The following is a 24071-nucleotide window of genomic DNA, read 5'->3' on the forward strand; positions in this document are numbered from 1 at the left end:
TTGCTGAGGGGCATATTGAGTCCATGAAAGATTACAATTTTTGTCCTACGTTAGCGGAAAGTGAGACTTTGTGAGAAAAAACAAAAAAAAATCAATTTCCGCCAACTTATGCGAAAAAAAAAAATTCTATGAACTTGCCAGGCCCCTCATTGGATACCTTGGGGTGTCTTCTTTCCAAAGTGGGGTCACATGTGGGGTATTTATACTGCCCTGGCTTTTTAGGGGCCCTAAAGCGTGAGAAGAAGTCTGGGATCCAAATGTCTAAAAATGCCCTCCTAAAAGGAATTTGGGCACCTTTGCCCACCTTGGCAGCAAAAAAGTGTCACACATCTGGTATCGCCGTACTCAGGAGAAGTTGGGGAATGTGTTTTGGGGTGTCATTTTACATATACCCATGCTGGGTGAGAAAAATATGTTGGTCAAATGCCAACTTTGTATAAAAAAATGGGAAAAGTTGTCTTTTGCCAAGATATTTCTCTCACCCAGCATGGGTATATGTAAAATGACACCCCAAAACACATTCCCCAACTTCTTCTGAGTACGGCGATACCAGATGTGTCACACTTTTTTGCTGCCTAGGTGGGCAAAGGGGCACATATTCCAAAGTGCACCTTTCGGATTTCGCAGGCCATTTTTTACACATTTTGATTGCAAAGTACTTCTCACACATTAGGGCCCCTAAATTGCCAGGGCAGTATAACTACGCCACAAGTGACCCCATTTTGGAAAGAAGACACCCCAAGGTATTCCGTGAGGGGCATGGCGAGTTCCTAGAATTTTTTATTTTTTGTCGCAAGTTAGTGGAATATGAGACTTTGTAAGAAAAAAATAAAAATAAAAAATAATCAACATTTTCCGCTAACTTGTGACAAAAAATAAAAAGTTCTATGAACTCACTATGCCCATCAGCGAATACCTTAGGGTGTCTACTTTCCGAAATGGGGTCATTTGTGGGGTTTTTCTACTGTTTGGGCATTGTAGAACCTCAGCAATCATGACAGGTGCTCAGAAAGTCAGAGCTGTTTCAAAAAGCGGAAATTCACATTTTTGTACCATAGTTTGTAAACGCTATAACTTTTACCCAAACCATTTTTTTTTGCCCAAACATTTTTTTTTTATCAAAGACATGTAGAACAATAAATTTGGCGAAAAATTTATATATGGATGTCGTTTTTTTTGCTAAATTTTACAGCTGAAAGTGAAAAATGTCATTTTTTTGCAAAAAAATCGTTACATTTTGATTAATAACAAAAAAAGTAAAAATGCCAGCAGCAATGAAATACCACCAAATGAAAGCTCTATTAGTGAGAAGAAAAGGAGGTAAAATTCATTTGGGTGGTAAGTTGCATGACCGAGCGATAAACGGTGAAAGTAGTGTAGTGCCGAAGTGTAAAAAGTGCTCTGGTCATGAAGGGGGTTTTAGCTAACGGGGCTGAAGTGGTTAAAAAAAAAAAATTTGATTCATGACGAATAACTTTAATGACAGGGAGCTGCGATAGCACTGCCCCCGTCATTGTACCCACCAGATGTCGCGTTCCTACATGGGGTGCTATTTCCACAATGAATTGATGGGTTATCTTTGTGGGTCATGGATTTTGTAGATAGCTTTGCAAAGTGAATAGGGGCCAGAGCGAGGGAACGGAGCGCCGGACAAACTAGTAAGCGATATTACATCCATGAACTATTCCCTACACAGCCGCCTACTTATTTTATAATGTCTGGACCCATGAAAGGTCCTCTTCAAGGCACAATTGTGGTTTATTAATATTATATCTTTTTATTAATTGAATTTTTGTGAGAGATAATTGCTGCTCTTATATATTTGTCTATGTTATTTTCTTGGTAGTTTTTCCTTTGCCCTCCTGATATGCTAATGAATAGCATCGGTACAGGGAGGAGGAGGAGACTGCCCTGTTTCTCAATGGGTGTCTCTTTATGTACTTATTCAAATAATATGGCCGCTTAGGAGTGCTGTATTGTTATTTATCGTCACTACCTCCCTGAGTCGGGACAGGCTAATTGCCGAATGCCTGCTGCCTTCCTTGGATGCTTGTGCTTTAATAACTTGACCCACCCTATCTGGGTGGTTCACAATTAGGAAAAAAAGGGGCAAGGCAACAACAGCCAATCAGATTTGAGCTATTGACCTCCCTTGGATGTGGTAGCCCATTCTCAGGCTCCCTCTCCGGCATCGAACCCTGATATGCCGTTATCCGTGATCACCATGGTAGGCGCAGAAAAAACATTGAAAGTTGACAGGGCAGACATCAAAATGGATCGTCGCTGTCACGGGGACGTGTAATCGCCCAGAGGTTATATAGAGTCACCAATGCGGCAGAAGGCCCTCGTCCCTAATGTTTTAGATGGTCAGATCAGCAGGCCCTTGCTCTAAATGCTTTTGAGGGTCACCAGCAGGCCATCAATCATAATTTTACAAGGGTGTGTATGATGCCCTCCTTTTTGTGTAAGGGTGTTTTGGAGTGCCGGTTCCTTGTAATTTTTGGCAGCCCTTTCACAGCCCTTAGTGCATAGGTTTTATGAGTGTAGGAGTCCGACTAACTGAACTATTGTGCCACAATGTGAATGAGGCCCTCCATTATGTGATATACCGGAGTACCTCTTCCTTGTAATCGGCGTACCTCTTGCTTGTAATTTTTGGTAGCGTTTGAACTTTATATACAAGTAAATATACAGGAAAGTATGTTTCTTTTTTTTTCGGTTTTATGCGTATTGTCAGTCTGTAAAAGTGGCGTACTACTCGGACAACAGCAGCGACCTGGGAGTCCAAGATGCATTAAGACATCCTCCCCATGCTGTTCCCGAACCATTTTCGTGGTGTTTCCATCAATTTCTGAACTTTTCTATGAACCAGGCACCCTCCCCTCTACAGAGCAGGGGGTGCCTGGTTTAATGCTCGGGTTCTCCTATTGACCTCCATTACACTCGGGTGCTCGGTAAAGCACCCGAGCATTCCGATGTGTTCAGCCAGAGCACCCAAGCACTTTGGTGCTCGATCATCACTAGCAGGGCCGGTTCTAGGTGAAATGAGGGCCTGGGGCGAATGACAATAAGGGGCCCCCCTCTACAAGACACTTGCTGACTTTAACGTCCCCCCCATCACTACAGAGCCCCATACCTCTTACATCTAGTGACGTCTCCTTTGATGTAGATGTTCTCTGTCCTCATCTTCTCCTTTCAGACCTTCAGACCAGACCACCATTTTGTCGCCATTTTCCGTCTCTGCAGTTCGACAAAAAAATCTTAGTTTACTACTTTTCTATCATCCTCCCATCTTCTGTACAAATCATCCTACTACCGCCAATACTGTGCCACTGTGCTCCCCAATAATATACTGCAAAAACCGATAATACTAGTACCACACAGAGCCCCCAATATAAAATACCCCTTCTTTGTGGCCTCAGTAGAAGCACCCATAGTGCCCTATAATAATGTGCCAGTATAAAGTGCCTCTCTTCCACCCCCCATGTGCCAGTAACAAGTGCCTCTCCATGCCTCCCATATGCCAGTAACAAGTGCCTCTCCATGCCCCCCATGTGCCAGTAACAAGTACCAAACCCCCCATGTGCCAGTATCAAGTGCCAACCCCCCATGTGCCAGTATCAAGTGCCAAACCCCCCTATGTGCCAGTATCAAGTGCCAAACCCCCCACCCCCCACCCCCATGTGCCAGTATCAAGTGCCTCCCGCTCCCCCCATGTGCCAGTAACAGATAGTCCGGTACACTTATACTTACCTCCATCACACAGCAATGCGATGCAGGCCTCTTCCAGCCTGCGCTGGTGTCGGGTGGTGGGCTTGGGGGCCCCTAAGGACTAGGGGACCTGGGGGAAATTGCCCCCTTGCCTATATGGAAGCGCCGGCCCTGATCACTAGTCACTATGAGTATTTGCAAGTAAATAGCCCACAGCACTCTATTCAATTAAATGGCAAAGTTGGGTGCGCATCAGGGTTGTGTTCTGTAGCTCCACCTTAAGAACTGTAGATATCACACAAATATTTAGACAGCACGCCTTGATGATGATAAATAGTGATTTTATTTAATTTCATATTATTTCAGCCAGAGTCAGTGGTATATCAGTTGCGTGCATACTATGAGTATTTGGTAATGCTCTTGTCACAGACGTTCCCGCGACGGGTGGCAGGAGATCGGTGAGACTGGCAAAAAGTGGTTTGATCTGACGTATTTTCCGTTTGGATCAAATGACGTCTGTGTTGTTTCTGTTGTTTGCCACACCTTCTTTCTCCAGGTGTGGCTATTATGGTAATTTAACCTTCTCTATTTATTGTTTCTTCCACTATGCTATGTGGTTCATAGACAAGAAAAAAGACAAAAAACACAGCGCCTCATGTGTGGTACCGCCTTATAAATAATATAGTATTGTGGTGCGCATTTCGCTTACCGGATTCTGTTATGAGGAGTCACAACAGCTGTATATGCCTTAGCTGGTATCTATCCCCACCAGCATCAGGGAATGCTGTGCTGCTGCCTGGGCCTCTTCCTGTCTCGATAGTTCCGGGAAAGTTAGTATGCAGAAAATCATAAAACTATCAGACCACTATCCGGCACTGCTGGCATATAAATCAGTCCTTGGGATGAGTAATATTCTTATATTAAAGTCTTTGTTTCAAGGGCGAAGTGCCCCCTTCGTCAGGACAATTGTCTGACTGATTTATATGCCAGCAGCGCCGGATAGTGGTCTGATACTTTTATGATTTTCTGCATGTGGTTCATAGCTTCAGTTTGAGTTGTGGATAGCTGGTATGTGGATCTCGGCTGGGTTCCTGGTGCTGTCATAGCCACTTGAAGTTAAGTATTTTCTTTCCCTTTTGTATTTTGTTTGGGTTATTTTGTGTATTGGCATTTCCCTGTCATTTATATGCCAGCAGCGCCGGATAGTGGTCTGATACTTTTATGATTTTCTGCATGTGGTTCATAGCTTCAGTTTGAGTTGTGGATAGCTGGTATGTGGATCTCGGCTGGGTTCCTGGTGCTGTCATAGCCACTTGAAGTTAAGTATTTTCTTTCCCTTTTGTATTTTGTTTGGGTTATTTTGTGTATTGGCATTTCCCTGTCATTTGTATTAAGGCCTGAGGGAGACTCCTGTTCGTCCTTCCTTTTGGAGGAACAGGTTGTCTCAGTCATGACATTAGTACTAGGGTCCTTTAGGGTGAGTTAGGACATTAGGTATTCCTGTGTATGAACTCGCCTACCTCTAAGGTCTGTTCATACTGGTAGTTAGTCAGGATATTGATTAGGGTTTTACTAGGAGGTGTCATCTCCTTTCCCTTGTTTCCAGGCCTTATTCCCTTACCCCTTTCCCTCCTATGTTCGGTGTGGTGTTTCCCTCCTACACCCGAACGTGGACCTGCGCACCTAGATCAATATCATTAGGTTGACAAAAAGTTTTCTGATTGTACTAACATAACATTTATAACAATAACCTTTCTATTTAGTTTTATCATGTAAAAACTAATTTGCATAAACATGGGCATATGAGAAAGACATGCAAATAAGCAGAATCTGCCTTGTTTTTCAGCTGAAAAGCCATTTGCATGGAAAATTCGCGATCTACACTACTCATGAACAGAGCCATCTATTTTGTCAACCTAAATCTAATATAGATCTAGGTGCGCAGGTCCACCCAAGCCATCCAACAGATGTGAAGCAACTTTGAGGCTTACTGGCTCTCAGTCACATGAGAGCTGGTTTGGAATGTCTCATAGTGCACAAGGCTGCCATTGTAAAGTATGCTGACTGTTATCTGTCTCATGGATAGATTGTTGGATTCCACATACCTGGCTTTTGGCATATAGCCTTTGTGTGGTTGTCTATTGTATGTCATAGATAATAGGATTCCAAGACGCATCCAGCCATCCTCTTAATGCTGTTTTCAAACCATTTTGATGGGGTTTCCATCAATTTCTAACCTTTTTTTGTGAACCAGACACCCTCTCTTCTTCAGAGCAAGGGGTGCCTGGTTTGATGCTCGGGTCTCCCATTGACTTTCATTGTATTAAATTGTAGGGAGACTCCATTATTAGGGGAACAGATAGGGGCAATCTGTCACAAAGACCGTGATCGCCGAACAGTGTGCTGTCTTCCTGGCGCTAGAGTTTGACACATTGCGGATCGGGTTGACAGATTACTGGGAGGGGGTGGAGAAGATCCACTGGTCATCGTCCATATCGGAACCAATGACAAAGTGACAGGTAGGTGGAGAGTCCTTAAAAATGATTTCAGGGATTTAGGTCAAAAGCACAATAGATGTCTAACCCCCCACCTCTATTCAAGCTTGGCTTCTCCATTTTTACGTAGATGGCCTCCTTCACGTCTCGTTTGTACCAATCGGCCTCCTTATCCAAAACACGTACTTGACTGTCTTCAAAGGTGTGACCTGTTCCTTTTAGATGTAAGTACACGGCTGAACCTTGACCAGAGGTTTTGGCTCTTCTATGCTGAGCCATACGCTGATGTAGTTGTTTTGTTTCGCCGATATACAGTTCTGAGCATTCCTCATTGCACTGGACTGCGTACACAATGTTGTCCACAACAACTACATCAGCGTATGGCTCAGCATAGAAGAGCCAAAACCTCTGGTCAAGATTCAGCCATGTACTTACATCTAAAAGGAACAGGTCACACCTTTGAAGACAGTCAACTACGTGTTTTGGATAAGGAGGCCGATTGGTACAAACGAGGCGTGAAGAAGGCCATCTACGTAAAAATGGAGAAGCCAAGCTTGAATAGAGGTGGGGGGTTAGACATCTATTGTCTACCACATACAATGCTGTCTTGACACCTTTTTCTGGGAAGTCTTTATCACCTACTGACTCCAATTAGGATAATGGAATCAACACCTTTGACCCAATGCTGGGTATAATTACCAGATGTGGATTCAGTTACATATTTATTCCCAGAATTTTTGTACAATCGCTCAGAATTGAGAAAGCTCGTTGGAAGAACGAGTGAAACATTTTCAAGAAATCTACAGTACGTCCAGTTGCCTTGATTTATTCTTTACAGATATATACTATGACCTGGATAAATGAGAGAACCTTCACAGACATCGACTTAAAAAGATTAAACTAGACAAATCGCCAGGAACGGATGGCATACACCCCCACATCCTAAGGGAATTAAGTAATGTCATAGCCAGACCCTTATTTCTGATATATGCAGAATCTATACTGACAGGGAATGTCCCACAGGATTGGCGCATAGCAAATGTGGTGCCAATATTCAAAAAGGGTCCAAAAACAGAGCTTGGAAACTATAGGCTGGTAAGTTTAACATCTGTTGTGAGTAAACTGTTTGAAATAAGCAAATAACACCATATCAGCATGGCTTCATGAGGGATCGGTCATGCCAAACTAATTTAATCAGTTTCTATGAGGAGGTAAGTTCTAGACTTGACAGCGGTGAATCAATGGATGTCGTATATCTGGACTTCTCCAAAGCATTTGACACTGTACCACATAAAAGGTTAGTATATAAAATGAGAATGCTCGGACTGGGAGAAAATGTCTGTATGTGGGTAAGTAACTGGCTCAATGATAGAAAACAGAGGGTGGTTATTAATGGTACACACTCAGATTGGGTCACTGTCACTAGTGGGGTACCTCAGGGGTCAGTATTGGGCCCTATTCTCTTCAATATATTTATTAATGATCTTGTAGAAGGCTTGCATAGTAAAATATACATTTTAGAAGATAACACTAAACTGTGTAAAGTAATTTACACTGAAGAGGACAGTATACTACTACAGAGGGATCTGGATAGATTGGAGGCTTGGGAAGATAAGTGGCAGATGAGGTTTAACACTGACAAATGTAAAGTTATGAGCATGGGAAGGAATAATGCAAGTCACCCGTACATATTAAATGGTAAAACACTCGGTAATACTGACAGGGCCGTCTTTACCAAGGGGCAAAAGGGGCAGCTGCCCCGGGCCCAGTTGCTCCTGGGGGGCCCAAGGCAGCTGCCTCTTGAGCCCTGCTAGCCACTGCCCCGGGTGTCAGGCTGTCAGCTCTACCAGGAGTCCAGGCATCATGACTGTACTGTGTTAAAGTTGTGATTTAGGACCTTAATGACATCATCACCATGTGACCAGTAACCTAGCAATTGCTGGTCACATGGCTATGAGGTCATCACAGGTCCTGTGGAGTGTTGCAGAAGTTAACTGTGGAGCTTTTTTGTGTGAAGATTACATCAGAAGAAGGTGACAGGGGCTGTTATGTTAATATACTGTAAACTACTGTATAGTGGGGTGCTGTATACTGTGGGGGGCTGTATACTGTGTGGGACTGTATACTGTGTGGGACTGTATACTGTGTGGGTGCTGTATACTGTGTGGTGGGCTGTATACTGTGTGGTGGTCTGTATACTGTGTGGGGCTGTATACTGTGTGGGACTGTATACTGTGTGGGGGCTGTATACTGTGTGGGGGCTGTATACTGTGTGGGACTGTATACTGTGTGGGGGCTGTATACTGTGTGGGGGCTGTATACTGTGTGGTGGGCTGTATACTGTGTGGGGGCTGTATACTGTGTGGTGGGCTATATACTGTGGGGGGCTGTAGACTGTGTGGGACTGTATACTGTGTGGGACTGTATACTGTGTGGTGGGCTGTATACTGTGGGGGGGGGGCTGTATACTGTGTAGTGGGCTGTATACTGTGTTGGGGGCTGTATACTGTGTGGGGGCCTGTAAACTGTGGGGGGGGGGCTGTATACTGTGGGGGGGGGGGCTGTATACTGTGGGGGGGGGCTGTATAGTGTGGGGGCCTGTATACTGTGTGGGGGCCTGTATACTGTGGGGGGCTGTATAGTGGGGGGGGCCTGTATAGTGGGGGGGGGGCTGTATAGTGGGGGGGCTATACTGCTGTATTGTATACCGTGGGGGTCTGTATAATGTATACTGAGGGTGCGGTATAGTGTGGAGTGCTATACTGCTGTACTGTATAGTGTGGGGGGCTGTATCATGTATTGTTTGGGGTGCTGTATACTGTGAGGTGTTGTATACTGTGGGGTGCTGTATACTGTGGGCTGCTATACTATATACTGTGGGGTACTGTATAGTGTGGGGTGCTGTATACTATAGGGTGCTATACTGCATACTGTGGGGTGCTGTATATTATAGGGTGCTATACTGCATACTGTGGGGTGCTGGGGTGCACTGTAACACTAGGGTGAGCCGAGCCCTGGTCTCCTTCCTGCAGAGCGGTGCCCACTTCCAGCCTGAGCCCAGCTGCCGAGAGCACTGATCCTGAGCCGCTGGAGTCTTCAGAACTGGAAGTATTTACAGTCATTTACTGTACTCTACCAGATGTGTGGATTTTGTGTGTGTGTGTTGTGGTGGAGGGCGTGATTGCCTGCTAAGGTGTGGGAAGGCGGGATCCAGGGGGCCCAAGTAAATTTTTGCCCAGGGTCCAATCAATATTAAAGACAGCCCTGAATACTGACATGGAAAAGGATCCAGGAATTTTAATAAACAGCAAACTAAGCTGCAAAAACCGGTGTCAGGCAGCTGCTGCCAAGGCCAATAAGATAATGGGCTGCATCAAAAGGGGCATAGATACCCGTGATAAGAACATAGTCCTACCACTTTACAAATCGCTAGTCAGACCACACATAGAGTACTGTGTACAGTTCTGGGCTCCTGTGAACAAGGAAGACATAGCAGAGCTGGAGAGGGTCCAGAGGAGGGCAACTAAAGTAATAACTGGAATGGGGCAACTACAGTACCCTGAAAGATTATCAAAATTAGGGTTATTCACTTTAGAAAAAAGATGACTGAGGGGAGATCTAATTAATATGTATAAATATATCAGGGGTCAGTACAGAGATCTCTCCCATCATCTATTTATCCCCAGGACTGTGACGAGGGGGCATCCTCTGCGTCTGGAGGAAAGAAGGTTTGTACACACACATAGAAAAGGATTCTTTACGGTAAGAGCAGTGTGACTATGGAACTGTCTGCCTGAGGAGGTGGTGATGGTGAGTACAATAAAGGAATTCAAGAGGGACCTGGATGTATTTCTGGAGTGTAATAATATTACAGGCTATAGCTACTAGAGAGGGGTCGTTGATCCAGGGATTTATTCTGATTGCCTTATTGGAGTCGGGAAAGAATTTGTTATTCCCCTAAAGTGGGGGAAATTGGCTTCTACCTCACAGTTTTCTTTTTGCCTTCCTCTGGATGAACTTGCAGGATGACAGGCCGAACTGGATGGACAAATGTCTTTTTTCGGCTTTATGTACTATGTTACTCGAGCACCCGCAGTATTCGGCCGAGCACTGCTATGTGCCGAGCATAGTGATGCTCGAGCTGAACAGCAGTTCGGCCGAGCATGCTCTCTCAACACTAATAATTATCATTGTGTTTAGAGGGATGCTGTACCTGAATAACTGTAGTGTTAATGTAGATCTCATCTCATTCCAGAAAAGTCTAATTAAAGCACATGTCCAGAATATTTGGAAGACTGTAACTTTCCATGTAAGGCACATCTAACAAACAGATGGAATTGTGATGTGGATTTGATATAAAAGGGCTGGTGTATGGTACAAAAACATTAACACATTGTACTGGTTTTCTGTATAAGCTGTACAAATTGAGGTTTTAGCAACCCTTGTCCATTAGAGGATGCTAGAGCTCCCAAGATGTCCTCTTAAATCTTTAAATATTTGTATACTGTATGTGGGGGAAATTTGCCTTAAGTGCATTTAATAAGGCACATATATTACAGATGAGAACCTTACTTGATGTTCTCCTTCCACAGATCTCAATTTCCATTGGTAGAGATATCTTAGTATCAGCAAAGTTATAAACCATAAGGTGTCTCCCCTGAAAATAGTGGAAAAAATATGATTGTGGTAGACCGAATCTGCCTCTAAGGTGAGGAAAAGAAAATATTTCCATGCTATAGACATTCATTATATACGCTAAAGGAAAAATACCTGCTGTAGCCCATATCCTTACCATGTTAGTGTAACAGCGGATGCTGTGTGCCGCTGTTCCCCTGCTTACTGCCGCGGTCCCAGGTGCTGTGTTCAGCGGTGATCTACAGCCGGTGCTTCCCATTCACCGCTGCAGTCCTGGGCTCTGTCTGTGTGGGTGCTGTTGTTCTGGGATCTGCTCCACAGTTTGCTCTCAGCCCTGGCCACAGGATGTTTGCTGCTTGTTTCCTGTAGCACTTCTTTAAGGACCTGCACGCGTGACTTCCTGGGCTTTCTGGGTTAGGTCATGTGACCTTGCTGACCTTTCCTAGACCTCCTGCGCATATATGAGTGGCTCAGCTCCCTTCCCAGATGCCTCAGTGTCAAGGTCCTTGTGGCCTGCTAAGGTTCCTGTTTTCAGCTTGTGTTCTTGTGTTCCTGACTCGTATCTGTATTTCTGGATTCTGCTACCTGTTATATCCCTACCTGTTTGTCTTGACTCTCCTGTTGCCGATCCGGATTGCCTGACCTGTACTTGTGCCGCCTGCCCTAACCTTTTGCCTGTCTGACTACGCCTTTGCCTCATCATTCGGTCCTGTACCTCTGGTACCTTTCTCAGGTACCTCCTGGTCCGCCAGGACTAGCTGCCTCGCGTGCCTATCCTTCTCAAGAGGCAGCGACCTGGTGTTCCCCTTGGGAAAGTATATCCCCACCATCAGGGGTGCTGTAAAGATCCAGGGGTTCACTTAGACAGCGCCCTTAGAGGAGGTAGGACACGTGGCACAGTGGGTTTACACCCGCTGGTTCATGATAGTTAGCGTAAAGATTATCAGGTATTAAGGGTGTATAGACTTTAGATGTTATTGGAGAATGTTCTGAGGCTAGGGAAAATGGTGCTGGCAATAACGACAAAGATCCCAAGTAAATTTCATGGGGCATGATAAAAAGTGTGATGGGGGAAAGGAAGAATATTCTATAGGAATGAGTCCGGGTGTGATGGGCGCCAACCATAATTTCTCAATTTTGGTCCATTTGTTAATGGCTAAGTGTGAAGTCCATGATGGGCTATGCGTTAGTTGGATAGACCAGTCATATTTAACCCACATTCATGTATAGTTAATGTCAGGTTTTTAAAGGGGGTGTCTGTTGAGGATTTAAGTGGGCACCATAGCTGCTGTTTTACATAGCATTCACCTCTTAAAAGTGTCCATGATTGGAGACAGCTCTGATCACAGACTTTTAACCCCTCATATGCCATGGTCACAGGTTATTTAACCCCTTAAGCACTCAGCCCTATTTCACCTTAAGGACTTGGCCATTTTTTGCAAATCTGACCAGTGTCACTTTAAGTGCTGATAACTTTAAAACGCTTTGACTTACCCAGGCCGTTCTGAGATAGTTTTTTCGTCACATATTGTACTTCATGACACTGCTAAAATTGGGTCAAAAAAGTTAATTTTTTTCATAAAAAAATACCATATTTACCAGAAAATTTGAAAAATTTGCAAATTTAAAAGTTTCAGTTTCTCTACTTCTGTAATACATAGTAATACCCAAAAAAATTGTGATGACTTTACATTTCCCCATATGTCTACTTCATGTTTGTAGCATTTTGGGAATGATATTTTATTTTTTGGGGATGTTACAAGGCTTAGAAGTTTAGTAGCAAATCTTGAAATTTTTCAGAAATTTACAAAAACCCAATTTTTAGGGACCACTACAGGTCTGAAGTCACTTTGCGAGGCTTACATAATAGAAACCGCCCAAAAATGACCCGATTCTATAAAGTACACCCCTCAAGGTATTCAAAACTGATTTTACAAACTTCGTTAACCCTTTAGGTGTTGCACAAGAGTTATTGGCAAATGGGGATGAAATTTGAGAATTTCATTTTTTTGCCTAATTTTCCATTTTAACCCATTTTTTCCACCAACAAAGCAAGGGTTAACAGCCAAACAAGACTGTATCTTTATTGCCCTGACTCTGCCGTTTACAGAAACACCCCATATGTGGCCGTAAACTACTGTACGACCACACAGCAGGGCGTAGAGTGAAAGGTGCGCCGTATGGTTTTTGGAAGCCAGATTTTGCTGGACTGTTTTTTTGACACCATGTCCCATTTGAAACCCCCCTGATGCACCCCTAGAGAAGAAACTCCATAAAAGTGACCCCATCTAAGAAACTACACCCCTCAAGGTATTCAAAACTGATTTTACAAACTTTGTTAACCCTTTAGGTGTTGCACAAGATTTAATGGAAAATAGAGATACAATTTCAAAATTTCACTTTTTTGGCAGATTTTCCATTTTAATATTTTTTTCCAGTTACAAAGCAAGGGTTAACAGCCAAACAAAACTCAATATTTATTGCCCCGATTCTGTAGATTACAGAAACACCCCATATGTGGCCGTAAACTGCTGTACGGCCACACAGCAGGGCGTAGAGTGAAAGGTTCGCCGTATGGTTTTTGGAAGCCAGATTTTGCTGGACTGGTTTTTTGACACCATGTCCCATTTGAAGCCCCCCTGATGCACCCCTAGAGTAGAAACTCCATAAAAGTGACCCCATCTAAGAAACTACACCCTCAAGGTATTCAAAACTGATTTTACAAACTTTGTTAACCCTTTAGGTGTTGCACAAAAGTTAATGGAAAATTGAGATACAATTTCAAAATTTCACTTTTTTGGCAGATTTTCCATTTTAACATTTTTTTTCCAATTACAAAGCAAGGGTTAACAGCCAAACAAAACTCATTATTTATGGCCCTGATTCTGTAGTTTACAGAAACACCCCAAATGTGGTCGTAAACCGCTGTACGGGCACACGGCATGGCGCAGAAGGAAAGGAATGCCATATGGTTTTTGGAAGGCAGATTTTGCTGGACTGTTTTTTTTGACACCATGTCCCATTTGAAGCCCCCCTGATGCACCCCCAGAGTAGAAACTCCAAAAAAGTGACCCCATTTTAGAAACTACGGGATAGGGTGGCAGTTTTGTTGGTACTAGTTTAGGGTACATATGATTTTTGGTTGCTCTATATTACACTTTTTTGTGCGGCAAGGTAATGTCACGAGGGTATCAAGAGCCACGTCTGACTCCGTTATACCCGGGGTCAGGAAGTCGCAGCGGGTGGCTGCGCGCTCTATGTCTAAAGATCACGTTGTTTCTTAGTGATTGTTTTCTGTGTTTGCCTTGCAATCCTTTTTGTCTCACTCAGGGATCCGTAGCTTCTCCTCCTCAGCTGTTTCTTGTCTGCCACTCCCAACCTCCTTATATTCTCCTCTCACACTTCTCTAGTTGCCAGTTATAGAGCTTCCTGCCTGGACATCTATACTGACCCACTGGAGCTGTGAATCCTGGTTGTTGTTCCAGAGTGCTACCCTGTTGGGCTTTTTGTTGTCTCCTGTTGTCGCCCACCTGGGATTATATGTTTAGTCTGTATTGTCTGTCCTCCCCTTGGTGTTTTCCTTTAGAGCTAGTGGTGCGGACTAGTGTTCCCACCGCCCTGTTCACTATCTAGGGCTCATCTTAGGGAAAGCCAGGGTTTTAGGCACGTGATCGGCGTACGGGTGAGAAACCCGTCTAGGGACGTCAGGGCAGCCAGGTGCCAGCCGCAAGGTGAGTCAGGGGTCACCACCTTCCCTCTCACTTGGGCAGGGCCTTCTTCTTTCCCTCCCTCTGTGTCACTTATGTGATAGTCACGCCGATCATGATAGGTAACAAGAAATAGATTTTTTGGCACGTTTTTTTTTTGTTATTTACAACATTCATCTGACAGGTTAGATCATGTGGTAATTTTATAGAGCAGGTTGTCACGGACGCGGCGATACCTAATATGTATACAATTTTTTTTATTTATGTAAGTTTTACACAATGATTTCATTTTTAAAACAAAAAAAAGTTTGTGTCTCCATAGTCTAAGAGCCATAGTTTTTTCAATTTTTGGGCGATTATCTTAAGTAGGGTCTCATTTTTTGTGGGATGAGATGACGGTTTGATTGGCACTATTTTAGGTGCACATGACTTTTTGATCGCTTGCTATTACATTTTATTGTGAAGTAAGATGACAAAAAATGGCTTTTTTAACACCGTTTTTATTTTTAGTTTTTTACGGTGGTCACCTGAGGGGTTAGGTCATGTGATATTTTTATAGAGCCGGTCGATACGGACGCGGCAATACCTAATATGTATACTTTTTTTTATTTATTTGAGTTTTACACAATGATTTCATTTTTGAAACAAAAAAAATCATGTTTTAGTGTTTCCATAGTCTGAGAGCCATAGTTTTTTCAGTTTTTGGGCGATTATCTTGGGTAGGGTATGATTTTTGCGGGATGAGATGACGGTTTGATTGGAACTATTTTGGCGTACATGCGACTTTTTTGATCACTTTTATTAACTTTTTTGGGAAGTAAGGTGGGCAAAATTTAAATTTCCTAATAGTTTTTATTTTTTTATTTTTATGGCGTTCACTGTGCGGGGAAAGTAACATGACCGTTTTATAGATCAGGTCGTTACGGACGCGGCGATACCAAACATGTGTAGGGAATTTTATTTTTTTAATTTTTAATCAGTGATAAATGTGTTTTTTGATTTTTACATTTTTTTTCACTTTTTTCACTTTTTTTTGACCCAGACCCACTTGGTTCTTGAAGATCCAGTGGGTCTGATGTCTGTATAATACAGTACAGTACACCATATAGGGTTCTGTACTGTACTTTACTTACACTGAACAGATCTATGCTTTTAGCATAGATCTGTTCAGCACCGTGGACAGCAGGACGCCTGAGCAGGCGTCCTGTTGCCATGGGAACCTTCCCCGTCTGCCACAACTTCGCAGACGGGGAAGGGTAAGCACAGGGCTGAGGGGGGCTCTCTGGGGGCTCTCTCCCTCTCCATCGGGGGGGCTGCAAAGGCACTGCAGCCCCCCGATGGGAGAGGGAGGGAGCTCCCTCTTACTGTTAACTTTTTCCATACAGCGGTCCGTACGGACCGCTGTATGGAAAGGGTTAAACGGCTGACATCGCATCACCGATGTCAGCCGTTTATACCAGGGTGTCAGCAATGGCGCACGTGTTCAATCTGATTGTAAGCGGTTCCTGAAGTCTTCCACCCACCTGCAAGACATCCTAAAAATGGCAAGGAAACTTTGCATGCACTTCAGCCACTCGTACACCCCCAAGTACACCCTCCTTGAGCTACATTGGCAGAACGGCATCCCCCAACATAGGCTGATATGCGACGTTTCCACCCGTTGGAATTCCACACTCCAAATGTTGGACCGACTATACGAACAGAGAGAGACCATAAACGATTTCTTGATGATACAGGTGGACAGAGGTACTCCCCTGTGTAACTTTGATGTTAGCCATTGGCAGCTCTTATGTGACACCTGCTATTTGCTCAGGCCCTTTGAGGATGCCACGTTATTTGTCAGTCGCCAGGACTACGAGATGAACGACATTCAACTGCTTTATATCCTGGAACAGATGCTGGTAAATCTGTTTGGCCAGGGGACTGGAGACGTGGCGCCTACATCTCATGGCCACATAAGCCCTGTGGGGGCTGAACTGGAGGAGGACATTCGAGCACAAGCAATGTTTAGCGAAATGGGTGGTTTTTCTACACAGGTGACAGAATAGGAGGAGCAGGAGCAGCTGGAGGAGCAAGAGGGAGATGAGGAAGACGAGGCAGATGACTCAGGCACACGGTGGCAGTATTCAGTGCAGATGGAGGCACGGAGTCCCTCTGAGTCACTTGCGCAAATGGCCCAATGCATGCTCACTTGCTTGGGTAGTGAAAGCCGAATTGTCACCATTCGGCAGAGGGATGACTTCTGACTCTCCACCTTGTTGGACCCTAGCTACTGGTCCAAAATGGGGACCTTTTTTACACCAGCTGAGAGGCAGGACAAACTGACTTACCACTATGTCACTGGGACACTATGTGGTCTCCTCATGCTGCTGCTACCTCACACTATGTCACTGGGCCACTCTGTGGTCTCCTTATGCTGCTTCCACCTCACCACTATGTCACTCGGCCACTCTGTGGACTTCTCATGCTGTTTCCACCCTGCCCACTTCATGACAGTGCCACTACTTTGCCTTTTTGGCCTGGTTGACATAATCATTTATTTGACCCTTTTTCTGATCTGTCAGAAGGAAGGAAAATGAGATGCAAAATGGATCCTGTCTGTGTAACAGCTGTAAAGCTGTATGGTCCCATCAGAATTGACTTATGATTTGGTAGCCAAAAGCAGGAGTGGGTACAAAACACAGAAGATATGCAAATATTCAATTGACGTGTCATCTCTGTTTTGGATCCACTCCTGTTTTTTTTTTTGCTTTAGCAATACTAATGGCTTACTGACCAAATGCTGACCGAGTGAAGGCGGATGCTCAACAGACAGAGGAAAGGCAAAATAATCAGTGACGTCAACACAAACTTACTGCTGACACCCTCTTCACTCTGTCAGGGGGGCTCTACTTGTATAAGCGTTTAATAGAACAGGTTCTCTAGACATCTATGTGGAATCAGCTGACAACGGTGTAAAAGGAGTGCACTTCTGCTTGATGCTAACATCGACCTGTAAAACTGAGTTCGCACTTGTGTTATTTGGTCAGTTTTGGCCCTATAACGACCCAAATAAGTGTGCAATGATTCTAAGAGCGACTCCTGTCATCTGAGTGTCATACTGAGTCACAGTATTGTTTCACTACCACAGCAGACTCTCTATGCGTGTGAACTGCAAGGCAGAGTGTTCTTTATCACTATACAAGCTCTCTAAAGCCAGGAAATAGCAGTTTTTAACGCGATTCGCTAAAAATTAATTTGGATCGAATCAAATATTTTTGGAAAATTCGGCGAACCGGCCATATCGAATTTTTAAGAAATTTACTCATCTCTAGTAGTGATGAAGCAAACACCAGGCAGGCAGGAGGCTTGACTGAAGTACAGACAGGGTAGACAGACTGGTGTTAACTTAAACATGATGTCACGGACGGTGTACAGGAAACAAGGCAAAGCAACATGCATAAATGACTTGCTGGATCCAAAAACTAAGGAACCAAGGGGGGACCCCTGCAGAAGACCTGCCACTTTCCCTGGTTGCTCAGCCTATGCAAAGATCCGAATGGTGGAGGTTTGCATATCCACGTACCTTGACTATATAACCCCTGAGCACCCTACGATAGTGAGGGGACACGACCACCGGCTCCCTACACAAGATACGGAGGGAGTCAGGGTCACCTGGGATCCAGCAAACAGAAAGTAACAGATAAATGTTCAACACTTAGCTTTTGTAGCAGACAGGAGAACAAGACCAGCGTGCACACACACTCCAGGAAGAAATATAAGCCGCCCAGAAAAGCATTCTGGGGAGGAATTTAAAGGGAAGCAATTAGTCCAACACATGACAGCTGAGAGAGGCTAACGAGACGAGAAACTGAATACCACAACAAAGTCAAGGAGGAGGTTCTGAAAGACCTCTGTCAGAGCTTCTCAGCTGTCTGGTTGTGACAGTACCCCTCCCTCTACGAGTGGACTCCGGACACTCAGAACCCACCTTCTCAGGATGGGACCTATGGAAAGCCCATATGAGACGAGAGGCCTTAATGTCCGTCACTGGGACCCACATCCTCTCCTCAGGACCATACCCCTCCCAATGAACAAGGTACTGAAGAGAACCGCGGACAAGACGAGAATCCACAATCCTAGAGACCTGAAATTCAAGATTCCCATCAACCATAATCGGAGGAGGAGGCAAAGGCGAGGGTACAATGGGTTGAACATAAGGTTTCAATAAGGACTTATGAAAAACATTATGGATCTTCCAAGTCTGAGGAAGATCAAGACGGTATGCAACAGGATTGATGACAGACAGGATTTTGTAAGGCCCAATAAACCTAGGACCCAACTTCCAGGAGGGAACCTTCAATTTGATATTCTTGGTAGACAACCACACCAGATCACCAACATTCAGGTCCGGACCAAGCACACGTCTCTTATCTGCCACACGCTTATATCTCTCACTCATGCTCTTTAGATTATCCTGAATCCTTTGCCAAATAGATGACAAAGACGAGGAGAATCTGTCCTCATCAGGTAAACCAGAAGACCCCTCTCCCGAGAAAGTCCCAAACTGCGGATGAAACCCATATGCACCAAAAAATGGTGACTTATCAGAGGACTCCTGACGACGGTTATTTAAAGCAAACTCAGCAAGGGACAAAAAAGAACACCAATCCTCTTGATTCTCCGCCACAAAACAGCGCAGATATGTCTCCAGATTCTGATTGACGCGCTCTGTCTGGCCATTCGACTGCGGGTGGAAAGCAGAAGAGAATGACAACCGAACCCCCAAGCGAGAACAGAAAGCCTTCCAGAATCTGGAAACAAACTGCGTGCCCCTATCAGAGACTATGTCTGAAGGAATACCGTGCAATTTGACAATGTGATCAATAAATGCCTGCGCCAGCGTCTTAGCATTGGGCAAACCAGGAAAAGGGATGAAATGCACCATTTTGCTAAAACGGTCCACCACCACCAGAATCACAGTCTTCCCCGTGGAACCAGGCAGATCCGTTATGAAGTCCATGGACAGATGTGTCCAAGGACGAGAAGGAATGGGTAAGGGAAGGAGAGGACCTGATGGCCGTGAATGAGGGACTTTGGCACGAGCGCAAGTCTCGCAGGCTGCCACAAAACCCTCAACCGACTTACGAAGCGCAGGCCACCAGAATCTCCGAGCGATGAGATCCAGTGTGGCTCTTACCCCCGGGTGCCCAGCAAGGACCGTATCGTGGTGTTCTTTAAAAATCTTGTGTCTTAAAGCGAGAGGCACAAACAACCTCCCAGGAGGACAAAGATCAGGAGCCTCTGACTGGGCTGCCTGCACCTCTGCCTCCAATTCAGGAAAAAGAGCAGAGACCACCACACCTTCAGCCAAAATGGGACCCGGGTCTTCAAAATTCCCGCCTCCCGGAAAACAACGTGACAGGGCATCTGCCTTCACATTCTTAACTCCAGGGCGGAACGTGACAACAAAATTAAACCTAGAAAAGAACAAAGACCATCTGGCCTGTCTCGGGTTCAGACGCTTGGCTGACTCCAAGTAGGCCAGATTTTTATGGTCAGTAAATACGGTAATAGGGTGTCTGGCTCCCTCTAGCCAATGGTGCCATTCCTCAAAAGCCAACTTGATGGCCAACAATTCCCTATCTCCCACATCGTAATTTCTCTCTGCGGAGGAGAGTTTTCTTGAGAAAAAGGCACACGGTCGCCAATTGGCAGGAGAGGAACCCTGAGACAAGACCGCCCCCACGCCCACCTCAGAAGCATCAACCTCAACTATGAAGGGTAAAGAAACATCAGGTTGCACCAAGATGGGAGCGGAAGCAAAACTCTCCTTGATATCAGAAAAAGCCTTACGCGCCTCTACTGACCAAGAAGAAAAATCTACCCCCTTTCTGGTCATATCAGTGAGGGGTTTAACAATAGAAGAATAATTCAAAATAAACTTCCTGTAATAATTGGCAAAGCCCAAAAAACGCATCAGCGCCTTCTGATTCTCAGGAAGCTCCCACTCAAGCACAGCGCGGACCTTCTCGGGGTCCATGCGAAAACCAGAAGCGGAGAGAAGAAACCCCAGAAATTGAATTTCTGGAACTGCAAACACACATTTTTCCAGTTTCGCATATAATTTATTCTCCCGCAGGATGAGCAAGACCTGACGTAAATGTTCCTTATGAGTTTTGCAATCGGGAGAAAAAATCAAAATGTCATCCAAATACACAAATACAAATTTTCCCATCAAATGATAAAAAATGCTGTTCACGAAATGCTGAAAAACGGCTGGGGCATTCATCAAACCAAAAGGCATAACCAAATTTTCAAAATGGCCCTCAGGGGTATTGAAGGCCGTCTTCCATTCGTCCCCTTCTCTGACCCTGACCAGGTTGTATGCCCCTCTTAGATCTAATTTGGAAAAGACTTTAGCCCCAACAACCTGGTTAAACAGGTCCGGGATCAGAGGAAGCGGATAAGGGTCACGAATTGTGATACTGTTCAGCTCCCTGAAATCCAGACAAGGTCTTAAAGAACCATCTTTTTTCTTAACAAAGAAAAAACCAGCGGCAACAGGTGACTTAGAGGGTCGTATGTGTCCTTTTCTCAGACTCTCAGAGATATAAGCACGCATAGCGATCCTCTCAGGTTGGGAAAGATTGTATAAACGAGATTTAGGCAGCTTGGCGTCTGGGATGAGATTAATAGGGCAATCGTACTCCCTGTGCGGGGGCAAATCCTGAACTCCACTCTCAGAGAAGACATCCGAAAATTCAGAGAAAAAAGATGGTACAGTCTTAGTAGCAACCTCAGAAACAGATGTCATGAGGCAATTCTCTCTGCAAAAGTCACTCCAACCATTTATTTGCCTCGCTTGCCAATCAATGGTGGGGTAATGCTTAGTGAGCCAGGGGAGCCCCAACACCAGAGGGGTAGGCAAACCGCTAAGGACGAAACATGACACATCCTCAACATGAGCATCACTCACAATTAAACGGATATCGTGAACTATGCCCTTTAATGATTTCTGAGAAAGTGGAGCGGAATCGATAGCATAAACAGGAATATCCTTTCCCAAAGTGCGCACCTGGAAACCATGAGTTATCGCAAATTGATTATCAATGAGATTGACCGCTGCTCCACTATCCACAAAAATCTCACAAAAAATGTTCTTGCTCTCTAGCGCCACCCTAGCCGGCAGGACAAAACAGGAACTACAAGCAAATGGAAAACCTTCAATTTCCGCCTCAACCCTGCCAATAGTAACAGACGGAACATTTTTAAAAGATTTTTTCCTGTTTGTTTCTTTATTACTCCCAGAAAACTGCCTGAATCTCCTAGAGGGACAAATATTTGCCAAATGATTTATACCTCCACAACAAAAACAAACCCTCCCATGCGTGCTGAATCTTCTATTGTCAGAAGCAATCAACCCCAGCTGCATGGGCTCCTGCTCAGAAGGGGCCGACAGCGACTGAGACCCCTGCGCACAGAATGGGACCGCTGCCCTGTCCTGGGACTGCGTATGACAGGAAGGAGACATCTCTCCTCTCTCTCTAAGACGCCTGTCAATACGAACGGCCTGAGACATAGCAGAGTCCAAAGAAATAGGCCTCTCATGAAAGGCAAATGCATCTTTCAATCCCTCTGAAAGACCATGGCAAAATTGACTTCGGAGTGCAGCATCATTCCAACCAGTATCAACTGCCCATCTCCGAAATTCTGAGCAGTATATTTCTGCGGATTGTTTACCCTGGCATAATAGACGTAGTCTAGACTCAGCCAGAGCAATACGATCCGGATCATCATATATCTGACCCAGGGCTAAAAAGAATTCATCCACTGAACGGAGAGGCCGTGCCCCCTCCGGCAGCGAAAAGGCCCAGGACTGAGCGTTACCTCTGAGCAGCGATATAATGATCCCCACCCTCCGTTCCTCATCTCCAGAGGAAAGGGGAAGAAGGCGAAAATGGAGTTTGCAAGCCTCTCTAAAACGCACAAAATTCTCACTACCCCCGGAGAACGTATCCGGGAGCGAGATCTTAGGCTCAGAACAAGCTCCATGAACGCAAGCTGAACCGGTCACTTGAAGCTGAGAAAAAGTCTTACAGAGGTCAGCTACCTCCAATGAAAGACCCTGGAAGCGTTCAGCCAAAAGTGAAACCGGATCCATGCTTGAGACGGTTTTGGCGGCTTATAATGTCACGGACGGTGTACAGGAAACAAGGCAAGGCAACATGCATAAATGACTTGCTGGATCCAAAAACTAAGGAACCAAGGGGGGACCCCTGCAGAAGACCTGGCACTTTCCCTGGTTCCTCAGCCTATGCAAAGATCCGAATGGTGGAGGTTTGCATATCCACGTACCTTGACTATATAACCCCTGAGCACCCTACGATAGTGAGGGGACACGACCACCGGCTCCCTACACAAGATACGGAGGGAGTCAGGGTCACCTGGGATCCAGCAAACAGAAAGTAACAGATAAATGTTCAACACTTAGCTTTTGTAGCAGACAGGAGAACAAGACCAGCGTGCACACACACTCCAGGAAGAAATATAAGCCGCCCAGAAAAGCATTCTGGGGAGGAATTTAAAGGGAAGCAATTAGTCCAACACATGACAGCTGAGAGAGGCTAACGAGATGAGAAACTGAATACCACAACAAAGTCAAGGAGGAGGTTCTGAAAGACCTCTGTCAGAGATTCTCAGCTGTCTGGTTGTGACACATGAAAGGAAATTAACTTGGACTTGAAAGTGCAGGGGCACATAGCTAGGAAGCCAGACACTTAAAACACGCAGAAATACAGGCAGGAGATAATGCAGCATAAATGCTGATAATTTTCAATGTCATTAAACTATCAAACATCTTTGCTGGTCACCAGGGAACATAAAGCTTAGACACCCTCCTGCTGGAGAGGATGCTTTAACCCCTTCAGGACACAGCCATTTTTTACCTTCAGGATGCAGCCTAATTTTGCAAATGTGTCGCTTTATGAGGTAATACATTTAAAACGCTTTCACTTATCCAGGCCATTCTGAGATTGTTTTCTCGTCACATATTGTACTTTTATGACAGTGGCAAAATTAAGTCAAAATATTTTATTTTTATTTTAAAAAAAATGCTAAATTTATCAAAAATTTGATTTCTCAACTTTTATAATAGATAGTAATACCTCCAAAAATAGTTATTACTTTACATTCTCCATATGTCTAATTCATGTTTGGATCATTTTTAAAATTACATTTTATTTTTTGGGGACGTTAAAAGGCGTAGAAGAAAATTTCCAAAACCCAATTTTTTCATGACCAGTTCAGTTATGAAGTCACTTTGTGGGGCTTACATATTAGAAACCACCCATAAATCACCCAATTTAGAAACCACACCCCTGAAGGTATTCAAAACAGATTTTACAAACTTTGTTAACCCTTTAGGTGTTCCACAAGAATTAAAGGAAGATGTAGATATAATTTCAGAATTCCACCTTTTTGACGATTTTCCATTTTAATCCATTTTTTACAGTAACAAAGCAAGGATTAACAGCCAAACAAA

Source organism: Bufo gargarizans, chromosome 1 (genome assembly GCF_014858855.1).
Source record: "Bufo gargarizans isolate SCDJY-AF-19 chromosome 1, ASM1485885v1, whole genome shotgun sequence".
Taxonomy (NCBI): Eukaryota; Metazoa; Chordata; class Amphibia; order Anura; family Bufonidae; genus Bufo; species Bufo gargarizans.